Source organism: Diorhabda sublineata, chromosome 8 (genome assembly GCF_026230105.1).
Source record: "Diorhabda sublineata isolate icDioSubl1.1 chromosome 8, icDioSubl1.1, whole genome shotgun sequence".
Taxonomy (NCBI): domain Eukaryota; kingdom Metazoa; phylum Arthropoda; class Insecta; order Coleoptera; family Chrysomelidae; genus Diorhabda; species Diorhabda sublineata.
Genome location: NC_079481.1, coordinates 12246837 through 12261311, shown reverse-complemented (window position 1 = coordinate 12261311; position 14475 = coordinate 12246837).

Here is a 14475-nt window from a genome sequence, read left to right as displayed (position 1 = left end):
TCCTACGTTAGGACTAGGTCCTGTATTTTCATCAAGGGTTCGTCAGGAGTAGTTGGGATGCTGAGGACCAGCTTTCATACCACCTTATAGGTGGTCGTCCAGGAGGTCGGTTTCTTTTCCTTTGCAATTTTTGCTAACTGTTCATTTGGCATTCTGTCAACATGATCTCTCCATTCTCTTCTGCGTCTCCTTGTCCATCTTACTACATCCTGAATATCGCACATGTCCCTTATTTCTTCATTTCTCTTCCGATCGAGTAACGTATGTCCTGTTATTGATCTCAGAGTTCGCATTTCTGTTGTTCTTAGGAGAGTGATTGTGTTCTCCGCTCTAGTTTCTATTGCATATGTCATGATCGGCCTTACGCAAGTTTTATATATTCTAATTTTTTTGTGCTCATGTATTTATTTCGCCAAATTAAATCTCTAAGATATCCTGATATAAATGCTGCCTTCGTTGTTTGTGCTTTTACTTCTTTCTTTAGATTTCTATCGCTTGTTATGTTTGTTCCTAGATCGTAGATCGCTAGTTTACATATTCTCGGTTCTTTAGATATTGTCAGAGATTTTGTTTTTTTTTTGTGGATATTTGCATGTTATACATGTTCGCTATTTGTTGGAATTTATATAGGAGCTTCTGTAGGTTATCTTCGTCTTCCAAGATGATTACTGCGTCATCAGCATAGCATATTATTTTTATCTCTTTGTCTCCCATTCGGTATCCTCTCCCGGCTTGCTTTACTTCGTTGATTATTTCGTCCATTATAATATTGAACAGGATTGGGCTTAGGCTATCCCATAGGTGGGAATCTGCGGCCTCGAGGCCGCATGCCACCTCCGTAGGGTTCTTGGGCGGCCCTTTACCACCTAGTACAAAATGGTAGAGTTCAAACAACTATTGCACATCAACGCCATGACAGTTGCGCGTTTTTAAACAGTTTCTAGCGCCCCCAAGTTGCAATAAGAATGAACTAAACGAAAAAAAGCCGGCTTATGTGTGTGTGTTTTTTCTTATTTCTTATTTAGAAGGAATACTGGGAATTAAGAAATTGTAGAATTTTCAGGTAAGTGATAAATTATTTATTCGGAGATTTCAGAATTTCAGAAATTAATTATGCTTTTTTCAGAGTATTGCCGAAATGTGCCAAAATGTTGGTTGTAATCCAAATAAATAATTTTTCACTTTACTGAAAATTCCACAATGTTTATGTAATTTACATATTTAAAAGAAACGAATAATGTTCTATGTAATATTTATTTGAAAATAAATTAAAATTACAAAATACTATTTATAAAATTTGTCATACAGAGCAGCCACATGCTAGCAGACGATATGTTTACATCGATATTGATTGGTTACATCATCGATTACACAGAGCAATTCATTAGTCAGCTGATTGTCTTTGCAAAAAAAATTTATATTAGCGCTAGCAGCGCCAACTACCTTGTATAAGAAGTGAACAAAACTTGGTTTCAGATCTCCCATTTGAGTGTCACACCTTGCTTTAGCTTCTCTGACTCGCATCTCTCAACGCTTCCCTGTTGTGATCTTCAGCAAAATGTAGTTAACAGTGCGTGCTTATAATAGTTACACGGTTTTATTGTATTTCTAGAAAGTATACACTTTGTTAAAGATATTATTTGAAATTCGTTTTTTTATCCATCATGTCAAATAGTAAGAGAAGGTGATGACAAGAGAACATTTAATGTAGAATGGGAGTTGGACTTTTTCTTTACTGCTGAGAAAGATTAAATGATGTGTTTGGTGTGCAATACAGTTTTAAGTACTATGAAAAAGCGTATGCAAATAAACACTACTTGACTCATAAAGAACATAAATATTTCACTTTAGAAGGTGAAGTGAATCACGAAAAGCTGGACTTTAAAAGTTGAAAAATGAGAAGCATCATCAGCAGGCATCTTTTAGTGCCTTTGTAGATCAAAATTCCGCTGCAGTTGCTGTTACGTATAAAATAGCATATATACTTGGAAAAAGGGGCAAACCATTTAGTGACATTGAAATAATTAAAGAATGTATTGTTGAAGCAGTGAGTATGTTAGATACAAAAAATGTCGACAAATACAAATACAATTATCTCTTTCAAGAAGAACTGTAGGAGATCGACAGCACGAATTAGCGCGAAATGTAACAGAGCAACTTCATACAATTATACACAATGAAGATGTTTATTTTTCAATTGCTTCAGATAAAAGCACCGATAAAACAGATTCGGCACAAGTTTTATATTTTATTCGTGCTATAACTAAAGATTTTCAATTTTACGAACTACTTGCGTTGGGTACACTAACTGGAAGAACTCGCGGAGCCAATATTTTCGAAAACTTCAAAGAAGTATGTAATAAATTACAATTGAATGTCAGTAATTTAGTCGGTGTCTGCACCGATGGCGCACCTTCCATGAGAGACAAAAATGGAGGATTCGTTGCTTTGTTGAAAAAGGAAAATTTAAACTTGAAAAAATTTATATCATTTCACTAAATTTTGCATCAGCAAAATCTACCATTTTGCAAGACATTCTGGATAGAACCATTGTCAACTATATTCGCGAACAAGGAAATCAATGTGATCTATCAGATGAAGTATTTTTCAGAAACCTTGCATTTTTGTCTGATATGATGACAAAACAAAACAATTTAAATATTTACCTGCAAGGTGAAACGGGGTATATTTATGAAATGTGGGAAAATATCCAAGCGTTTAGAAAAAAATTATCATTTTTGAAAACATTGCTTTGTCGATCGGAAATATCTGCAGAACACTTCCCGGAGCTAGCTAAAATGTTAAATGAGCAGAACTGTGAAAATAAAATATTTGATGGATATCTAGGTGTCTTGGATTGTTTAATAGAAGAGTATACCAATAGATTTTCTGACGAGCACACTCCTGCTATTTAACTGCCATTTGAACCACACTCGATAGATATATCCGAGGCTCCTGCAGAACTACAAATGGAGTTTATTGATTTAGGGGAAGATAGTATCATCAAATCCCTTTATAACGCTAAAAAGGATCCCCATAGAAATCTGGAAAAATACTGTTGAATATCCATGCCTTCGAGAACATGTTCGCCGTTCACTTTTCTGCTTCGGAAGTACCTGTTGCGCGACAACATTTTCTCTCATGTCAAAAATAAAAACAAGTTTAAGAACGCAAATTACAGATGCACATTTAGAGGATCAATTAAAGCTGTGTCTTACGAAGCTTGATCCAAATATACAATTACTGTCAAACAAAAAACAAAACCAAATAAGTCACTAACTTAGTGAATAAAAAAATATTTTTTATTGTATTCTTTTATAATATTTTTATATTATTTCATATTTATATATTTATATTATATATATTACATTTAAAATTTTGTAGTATTATATTTTATTTTTTCTATATAATGCAATAAATTGTTAAATCTACAGAAAAACTATAACAATTTCATAAAAGTCACTTTCTTAGGTCAATCAGCTTATGCGGCCTCTCTTATTGCTGCCTAATTTAAATGTGGTCTCTAATGGTAAAATGGTTCCCCACCTCTGGGCTGTCCCCTTGTCTGATACCAGTTTCCACAGGTATTTTATTGTCTAATTTGTTTGCCGTTCTCACAAAGGTATAATATCGGTGTTAAGTTTTTCGATAACTCTTATTATATTGGGGTGAACGATCCTTTTTTTTTAGTAGAGTTATAACATCAGTTAAGCGTATCCTATCAAACGCTTGGGTGAGATCAATGAAGCACATGAAGGTTGCCTTATTAAACTCTATGACTTTTTCAGTTATTTGGCGCATTTTAAATATAGCATCTATAGCAGATCTGTTGTTTCTGAAACCTTGCTGTTCTTCACATATCCCGGTAGACATTACTTCTTCTGCTAAGATTTTAGTGAATAGTTTCAGAACCGTACTCATCAGGCTAATGCCTCGATAATTTTGGGGATCAGTTTTTTCTCCATTTTTGAAAATCGGTATCAGAATACTTTCTTTCCATTCAGATGGTACATTTTTGACCTCTAGTATTTTATTGAAGAGGGATTGTAGTTCGTCATACAGTGTGCCGCCTCCATATTTTATCATTTCGTTTGTTATTTCGTCGATGCCTGGGGCTTTTCTGTTCTTTATCTTGGCTATCATTTGTTGTATTTTATGCAGGGAGAAAATCCTATTTTGTATTCCATTGATGTTTTCATCTTCATAGGGTAATTCCTGTGCTGATACGGTAGCTTGTGTTGAACTATAAAGTTTTTCAAAATGTCTTTCCCATTCGTCTGCCGTGATTTTTGTGTTTTGTATGAATTCGTTTATTGGTTTTCTCCTATCCCTCAGAAGATTCCACATTTTTTTCTGTCCCCCATATAAGTCATGTTCCATATCATTTGAAAACTTCTCCCAGTGATCTCTTTTAATTTTTCGAATATTTAAGTTGACTCTATTTCTTACAGCTTTATAGTCATTATCCTTTGTTGCATTGGATCTGTATTGCAGGTACGATTTTCTTTTCTCTTCGGCTAGGATCTTGACTTCTTGTCTAAACCACGGTTTTGTATTTGTTCTTCCCTCTTTTTTTATAGTCATTCTTCCACAGACTTCTTCTGCTACTTGTAGTATATTAGTTCTTAGTTTTGTACATGCTGTCTCGATGTCATCTGTCTCTTGGATATTATTACCAGCAATTTTCTCTCTGAGCCTTTGTTGATAAAAGTATTTTGTCGAGTCGTCTGATAGGGATTCTACATTCAATTTGCTTACTTCTTCGAAAGGTTTGTTACAAGAACGTTGAATGGTTGTTCGCATTTTTGCCATTACACGCTGGTGGTTAGTTCCTGCATTTGCAGAAGTTAGAGATCTAGTGTCCTGTATTCTTGTCAGATGGATATTTTTATTTGTAATTACGTAATCTATAGTTGATTTATGTCCTCGTGTATTTTAGAATGTATATTTATGTTGTGGTTTATGTGGGTAGAAGGTGTTATTAATTCTTAGTTCATTGTATATGCATAGCTGTACCATTTTTTCACCAATCTCATTGATTGTTTCTTCGTTAAATCGATTTTTGATACCGGGAATAAGTTCATAGCCAATTCTTACATTGAAATCCCCTAAGATTATTATTTCGTCATGATTGGGTATACCGTCTAAGACTGTTTGTAATGTCTGATAGAATATGTCTATATCCGTCTGTTTTGCTACTGTCGGATGCGTAGATACTTATTATATGTGTTGGTCTTGATTTTTGTAGGTTGATCGTCGCCTGAAGTATTCTGTCGTTAACGTCTTTTTATTAGCAGGGCGCTAGCCTCACTTGGAACCCTCCTCTTTTACCCGGGCTTGGGATCGGCTATGAAACCACCGAGCACAGGCAGAGTTTATTTTCATATATATTTTTATATGGATGAGTTTATTATCTCCGCTTCAACCGATGGCACAAGAAGGTCACCAGTTATGACAAAGCTTGGCACAAACCATGGAGCATCTACGATAATTCGTAGGACCTTCGATCGGAATCGCTCTATAATTTCAATATTGGATGCTGATCCCCTCAATGGGACTCTGTAGGTCCATATGGGCTTGAGGATTGCTTTCTAGATCAGTACTTTATTTTTGAAAGATAATTGGGATTTTATACCTATTAACCAGTATAAATCGCTAAATTTCAAACCCAATTGTTTGCGTCCGATGAATATGTGTTTCCTCCAGGTTAATCGGTGCAGGTGCATGTCAAGATATTTGACATAATCACGTTGTGGTAGGTCTTGATTGTTTAGATCGACTTCTGGGCATTTGCCTCTGTGGTTGGTGAAGGTTACCTGGACTGATTTCGATTCGTTTGCTTTAATGCGCCATCTCTTCAGCCATTTTCCTGTTTTGTTAAGATGGAGCTGTAATGTATTAGACGCAATTATAGGATCTCTGTGTGATGCTGGTATGGCGGTGTCATCTGCAAATGTAGCTGCTAATACATTATTGTTAATTGGTAGATCTGCCGTGAATTTGAGGTAAAGCAGCGGTCCCAGGACACTTCCTTGAAGAACTCAGGCATTTATTTTGTAAAGTGGTGTTTGTTCATCATGGTAGTTTACAAAGAAATAGCGATCAAGGAGGTAGGAATGAAGGATTTGGTAGTAATGAATAGGTTGATTTTGAATAAAAGGCCATCATGCCATGCTAACCTTGTCAAAGGCCTGAGTAATGTCTAAAAACACTGCAGAATAATATTTTCTGTTAGCCGTACTTTTATTAAAATATCAATGTTGACTTGTTGTTTGCAGAAAACTTGGACTCATCCGACGTATTACAAGAAAATATTAACAACGATTCTTCGGAATCACTCAATCCATCAGACAAAGTGGTTGAGGATCTCATCGAAGACTCTTCTACGTCTTTTGTTAGTAAGATACCTACCTCCGAAGCAACAGATATTCTATAACATCGAACTTCAAGTAACATCGTAAATATAACACTATCACCAAATTTGATAACTGAATAGATATTAGTGGCATAATTTTTATTTTGGTTTTTTAGATCAGCAGGTGAAGTAGGTTTAGGTCACATACAACTAACTCTTCGGTACAGCATTCAAAGACAACGACTAATTGTTGTTATACATAGGATTATGTGAGTAATACAATACAAAGTATTTTCTTAAAACTAAAGCTAGAAACGTGTGATATAGAGAGTGAGTTTTATGTATGGAACACCTCAATGATCTCGAAAAATGCTTGTAAGATTTCATAAATTTTTGTGCGCAAGGGTCATGTGATAGGGCTGGTATTATGGTGGTATTTACATTGTTGTCAGATCTTTCCTTTTTTCGGAAAAATAATGAATTTTATTATTTCAAATGGATCACCCTGTGCATTTTTCGCCTTTCGAAATCCTTAAGAAATACTTATTATTTTCCATCTAATGTTCCCTATACCTCAATGTCATAATTTCGAAGTTTAGCTACATTTACAGTATCTCCAAAGTTAAAATAAATACATTTAGATGGTGCCGAAAGTAGACAAAATGATTTTTTAAGGTTGTATATAAGTGTTTACGGACGGTCCTGGTAAAACATCGATAAGTCGTGTAAAAATCAGCTCTCGTCGATTAATCATTTTACAAGTGTAAATATAGTTATTTAGTGAAAAACTACAACCATTATCGCAATCATCACCCCCATATATATCATCTCAAAGTAAGCAAATTTAAAATCTTCATAACGAATTTAACATTTGAATGCTAACAATCAAACACGATTGTTGTTAGTCATGGTACAAAACCTGTTGCCGCTTATCAGCAAAACAACATTTAGAAACCAGTACCGGTTTAAGTACTAATATGTTAATTAGATTCAAAGAAGATGGATGAAAACAGCACAAACAATTTTACTTTTGCCCTACCTAATAACTCTCCACAATCTTATTCATCCATTACAAGCCAACAAAAAACAATTTTTCCAACGAAACAACAAGCAATAGTAATTAGCTCACTAAATGGAGTAAAATTAGAAGAATACCTGATAGCCGTAGGCACTATTATCAATCCCAGCAAAATTATATTTTCATCAAGAATAACCAATAATAGAATATGCATATATCTATCTAAAAATGAAGACGTGGACGAATTTTTAACAAAATGCAATGGAAAAATCAAAGTGAATAACGAAATTCTTTCTGTACGTCGACTTATAACACCTAGTGAAAGATTACTACTATCGAACGTCTGTCCAACTATACCTCATCAAATTATCGAAAAGGAACTCAGACAATTGGGCCTCCATCTGTCGTCTTCCCTAACATTCCTCAAAATCGGTACTTCTAACCCAAACTTTAAACACATTCTAAGCTTTCGCCGTATTGTTTACATATCTCCCACACAAATTACAATACCTATCTCGATTCTTATTAATTTTGAAGATACTACATACCGAATCTTCTTAACGCATGATAGCCATTTGTGTTCTTTATTCAACGGATCAGGACATAACTCTAATAATTGTCAGAACACATCAATAAGCACTACATCCGACAATACATCATTACTAATGGACACCAATACAACAAGATCAACAAACATCGTCAATCAAATCTACAACAAACCTTCAGATTCGAACTCGACCACAACAAACCTAACAAATGTGAATAATCAAACAGAAGACATACCATCACATATAGCTCCTACCAACCTCAAACATACCACTCAATCCACAAGCGATACCAGAAATTCTGAAAAACTAACCATATCAGCAGAAATACACATGGATACAGATACAACGAATACAAAACGCACCTTATCTGAGATCACAACTCCACCTTCACCTACACCACAAACAAAGGATACATTTAATAAACCAAACGAACAAACAATTAAGAAAGCGAAAAAGATAGTAAACAAGAAATCAAATACACAAACAAGTACTTTCTACAAATTAATGGAGTCAGCACAACAAATATTTGAAAACGAAAGCCAAATCTTAACTTTCGCGGAAGCCGTTGATTTCTTCGAAAATGCAATAGGAACAAAAGATCCATTAAGTATATCAAAAATATATACAGAAGATACAAAAAGCTTCTTAAAACTACTCGCACACATGCATCCATATTTTACAAACAAAAGAATGAAAAGCATCAGTACAAGAATCAGGAAAAAAATCATGGGACAGCTAAATTTACACCCGTCAACTATCGCACAAGAAATAGAAGACTACTCTGAATCATCAATTGAATCATCGCAGGAATAATGACTAATAATAACTGAATTTTACAGTGGAATCTAAGAGGATTCTACAGAAGATTCGAAATGCTTAAAAACCTACTCTCCGAACTATCACCAAACATAATATGCTTACAAGAAACCAATTTTAAAAATCAACATTATTACAACTTGAAAAACTACACCTGCTTCTACAAAAATAGAACGTACAATGGAAAGGCATCTGGAGGTGTAGCAATATACGTCCACAATAAATATAACACCCAACAAATCATTTCCGTAGCAAACAATATTGAATTAATAACTGTAGCAGTTGATATACCACAAAGAATATATATATCCTCTCTATACATACCCCCAGACCAAAATATCGATACGTCAGAACTTGAACAAGTTCTAAAAACTATTCCAAGTCCTCTATTGATTTTAGGTGATTTTAACGCTCACAATACACTATGGGGATCAAACTATATCACAGCCCGAGGCAAAACAATTGAAAACATGATAAATTCCCTAAATCTTAACATCTTAAATGACAGAAGACCAACAAGAATTGACATACACACAGGAACATGCTCAGCCATTGATATCACCCTGTGTGAACCAGTCCTGACTCCCACATTAACATATAGGATATATTATCCTATAAAGATTTCATATACATCAAAACTCTCTGAGAATGATAGCTTACCAAACCCAAAATGGAATCTAAAAAATGCTAATTGGGAAAAATTTAGCGAAACAGTTGAAACGAAGATTAACATTACAAAAGACCAGCCAATTTTAAATGTAGAAAATCTCGTAGAAACCTTCACATCTATAATCGTAGATGCTGCCAAAACACACATAGGATATACTAAAATATTATTAAACCATAAACCACTACCTTGGTGGAACAAAGACTGTCAAAAGGCAATCAGAATTTATAAGTCCTCTTTAAACAAGTTTAAACGGAAGAATACTGTAGAAAATTTAATTGAATATAAAAAACAAAGAGCCCGAGCGAGATATATTATGAAGAAGAGTAGACAGGAGTCATGGATTAAATTCGTATCTACAATAACATCCTCAACTCCACCATTCTTAGTTTGGCAAAATATTCGGAAGATGTCTGGAATAAAACAATCCCCAAGAATTCCATTTTTAGTTAAAAATAACACTCTGATCACAAATTCAAGTGAAATAGCGGAAGCATTAGCTTCACAATACGAATATAACTCTAATGATTCAAACTATGATGCAAAGTTCATAAAGAATATAAAAAATATCGAAGAAGAAATTTTGGAAGATTTTAGTGAAGAACAATCAAATCCTATTAATTGTGCGTTCAGCCAAATAGAACTTTATGAAGCTCTGAAATCACAAAAACATACTGCCCCTGGTCCAGATCAAATACCAGTAGTATTCCTACAAAAACTTTCAGATAGCACCAAAAACTACCTATTAAAACTGTATAACTACATTTGGACTAATAAAGTCTTTCCTTCAAGCTGGCGCGAAGCTGTGATAATCCCACTTTTGAAACTTGACAAAATAAGAACAAAACCAGAGTCTTACCGGCCAATATCCTTAACGAACGTCCTATGCAAGATTATGGAGAAAATGGTTAATCGTAGACTACTCTGGGTACTAGAACAAAATAATTTATTGGCACCAGAACAAAGCGAATTTCGCCAAAATAGGTGCACAGCTGATAACCTGATAGACCTAGAATCCGAAATAAGTGAAGGTTTTGCCAATAAACAAGAATGTATAGCCGTATTTATGGATATCACCAAGGCATATGACATGGTTTGGAAACACAATATAACCTCAAAACTACAAAAGTGGGGTCTAGGAGGGAATTTCTTGACAGACAGATACTTCCAAGTGAGAGTAGACAGAAGCCTATCAGCTAAAAAACTACAGAAGAATGGGATCCCACAAGGGTCTACAATAAGTACCACTCTATTCCTGATTGCTATCACCGATATTCTTGACAAATGCTCTCCGCTAGTCAAAGGAAGATTATACGCCGATGATTTAGTACTATTTGCAAAAGGGAAAAATATAACCACTATCCAAATGCATTTACAAACCGTACTCAATAATCTAAGCAACTGGTCTAACACCAACGGATTGAAATTCTCGGAAACTAAAACAAAATGTATTCTCTTCTCCAGAAAGTACATACAAGAAAAACCTATATTAATCTTGAATGGTCAAAATTTAGAGTTCGTAGAATATATAAAATTTTTGATAAAAAACTCACCTGGAAACAACATATTGACTGCCTTAAGAAAGTCCGTCAAAATGGTCTGAATCTATTGAAAACAATTGTCAGCCATAAATGGGGCGCGGATTCCACCTGTCTGATAAATCTATATAAGGCTCTTGTAAGATCAAGGATCGACTATAGCTCCATAGTTTATGCATCATGCGAGAAAACACACCTCAAGCAACTTGACGTATTAAAAAACACTGCACTAAGAATCGCCACCGGCGCATTTCGAACAACACCGATAGAGAGTCTCCACTGTCTAACTGGAGAACCACCCCTTCGACTGCGAAGAATTCAACTTAGCATAACCTACGCAACATCAGTATTATCAAATAGAAATAACCCAGATAATTACAACATCAAAACAGACCACTTTAAAAATTTATTGACAATTGAACAACCAGTTTTCTTTCCGATCAATATAAAAACTCCTCCCCTTTGGATAATCCCTATTCCTACCATCAACGTTAATTTGAGTTACTACAAAAAAGAGGAAACAAACCACCCCCTGATAGTTCAATCATTTCACACCCTCGTTGAAGAAAACCTCAAAGAATACCATCTTATGTACACTGACGCATCCAAAACACCTAATGGCATAGGAGCAGCAGTTATACTAGCAAACGAAAATTTTGCATTTAAGCTATCTCCTCACAATAGCGTCCACACTGGCGAACTTTATGCCATATTTTAGGCATTAACAATCGCCAGTAGATATGAATATAAAAAAATTGCAATAATTACTGATTCTATGAGCTCCATCAACACCATTAAACAACTCTTTCCCAAACACCCACTAGGTTCCCTCATTAAAACCCAACTATACCTCCTCCACCAATCCAAAGCGTGCGTCCAAATTATCTGGGTCCCATCGCACACCAATATCCCAGGAAACGAAAAAGCGGATCAATACGCCAGAGAAGCAGCAGATAACAACAAAGCAACAATTGTGCGCGAAGTGATGGTTAGTGATTTCAAAGCAGTAATAAAAGCGAAAGCTCAGTGTAAGTGGCAAAGTGAGTGGAACAGGTCGCAGTCAATATTGAAAACCATCAAACCATACGTTAAACCATGGAAACCATGGAAAGGTATTTTAAACGTTAAAATTAAGTGTTATTATTATTACTGGCTAATGTATAAAGTAGTTGAATGAAATTTATTCTCCATAGTGAAGGAAAACATTCTTCATGACTGTATTGATTTTACTAATAGGTAAGTTAAAAGTTTAAAAATTATATTAATTAGGCTGTATTATTAATTGTCAAACACACAAGCAGTCATTTTTTTAAATTGTAAGTATTGTGCTGTGTGTGCTGATTATAGTGATTTTCAAAAAGTATCTCTCCAAAAATAATAGAAGATTATTGCCTGCGAAATCTAAAGTAAAGTATCAATGTGCTTGTGATCAATTTATTAAATGGAGACAAAGGAAACAAATGAAACGTTCGTTTACTGAGAGTGTACTTCTGACCTATATGAATATAGTGTCATTGAAAGTGCAAAGTCCGACTTCGTGGACACAGTACTCAATGTTAAGAACTACTTCATCTATTGAGCATATTGTTGAAATTTTCAAGTACCTTGAATTAAAGGCATTCTTAAAAAGAAAAAGTGGTGGCTATAAACCAAAAAAAGCCAAAGTCCTGTGTCAGCAAGATATAAATAATTTCACAGAAACAGCTTCAGATGAATTACATTTATTTACAAAAGTTAGAAAGCTTAATATCTATTATTACGTTCAAGTATGAGTATTTTTTATTATATTAGATTACACTTATCCTTGGTATATCAGGAGCATGCCATAAGCAGGAGCTCGCATAATTGACTCTATAAATGATATAGAGGATTTGAGTACAGCTGCTGTGATAAAAATAAATGACACAAAAAACCAGGTGTCCAAAAAATTTACAATTGCTGTACAGTTTTATAATATATATTCAAAAAATATGCCAATCTTAGGCCACCAACCTCTCAACTGAGGTTTTTTGTCAATTATAAAAATGAAAAAGCACCTAGCAAGTACTGGTTATAAATAGAATAGGCAAAGTGCTAAAATAGATGCAAAGTTTTTAAATCTTCCGAATCCAAAATAATATACGGGCCAAACTTTTAGGAGTTCTTCTGCAACAATTTTGGTAGACGCAGGAACAGATCTCGCTGCATTAAAACGCCACGGAGAATGGGAATCCTCTACTGTGGCTGAGCAGTACATAAATGACTCTGCATCTAATAGATTAATGACTGCTAATAAAATACTGAACGCCATGAGCAACACAAGCACAATTAACAAAGATACATTTAATATAGTGTTGAACAACATACTGACACTGCACAACCCAATTCACATCAATTTTGACCTCCACGTGAAGAAATTGATAAGCAATGAGTGTGAAACGTTAATTAAAAACCTTGAGTCTTTCTGGAAAATAGCAAGTGCTTGAGGTAGTGAACATAAACCAAAAAAAGAAAGATATTGCGAAACATTTTGGTGTACTATTAAGTACTCTTTCAACGATCTTGAAGAATGAAGGCGAATTCTCGAGTTTCCCAGTTTTAATGCGACTTATTAACAAGGTGTCGTTATGAAAATATAAGAATTAGTGGGCCATTGTAACAAGAAAAAACTAAAGTGTATTCAATTTTATGATTTTAGAACAAGCAATGAATGGCTAGAGTTTAAGTGTAGACATGACCATAACATTTTCAATACAGATGGAACGGGTCTGTTTTTTAAATGTCTTTCTGATAAAACTCTAACTTTGAGATATTACAAATGTCATGGTGGAGCATAGCAAGGACCGTTTGCAAATTTTACTTGCTGCAATAATGTCATTCACCTTTACTTACTAAAGAAAGAAAAAAGATCCTATTATTCATTGATAATTGTGCGACACAAAACTACATAGCATTAAAGAAACCAATAAAAGTCGAGTTTTTACTTCCTAATACCACATCAAAATTGCAACGGATAGATCAGGGCATCATCAAAAATTTTAAGTACTTAAGTTATTAGGAATATGTTGCAAAACATAAAAAAAGAAGAAAGATTATAGTATTAGTCCAAGAGCCAGGGCTAAAAAAGTCTCTGAATTTAGGAAGCCCAAATTTTTCGTAGTTTGTTATATTCGTTGTGTACACAAACATACTGCGATTAGTCAAGCGATATCGAAGATGTCACACCTGCCATGGTAATACAATTAATTTACTAATGCTGCAAATTTTTATACAAATAATATGTTGTATATAAATGAAAATTATAGTAGTCTTCTTCTTATACTTCTTGGAAATCTGTCGATTTGTTAATTCTGAGGCTGCCTCTGCATCTTTTCCTGAGAGGTGGATTGCCAACTATCTTTCCACCTTTTAGGTGGTCTCCCGGGAGGCCTTGAGCCGGGCAGGTTGTTTTCTAGGACGATTCTCGGAAGTCTGTTCTCGTCCATCCGTCTTACATGGTTGTACCACTGCCTCTTACGTTGTCTTCCCCATCTTACAATGTCTTGTATCCCACA